The sequence below is a fragment of the Bison bison genome, unplaced genomic scaffold (genome assembly GCF_000754665.1).
Source record: "Bison bison bison isolate TAMUID 2011002044 unplaced genomic scaffold, Bison_UMD1.0 scf7180017864514, whole genome shotgun sequence".
Classification (NCBI taxonomy): Eukaryota; Metazoa; Chordata; class Mammalia; order Artiodactyla; family Bovidae; genus Bison; species Bison bison.
This window is the reverse complement of record NW_011495067.1, coordinates 82,815-83,069: the sequence shown is the minus strand read 5'-3', so window position 1 is coordinate 83,069 and position 255 is coordinate 82,815.

Sequence of the window (255 nt, the reverse complement as noted above, 5' to 3'; positions counted from 1 at the left end):
ATAACTGGGTCCCAATCAGTGATGAGTGGGCTTCCCTGGTGGCTCAGATGGTAAAGAATCGGCCTGCTATGTAGATTTCTGGGTTGGACAGAACCTCTGGAGGAGGAGACAGCAATCCACTCTAGTATTCTTACTTAGGAAATCCCGTGGACAGAGGAGCCTCGTGGGGTTCATGGGGTCAGGAGGAGTCAGACACCACTTAGCAACTAACACTTTCACTTGACTTTCAATCATGAATAATTAAAGAAAATTCAG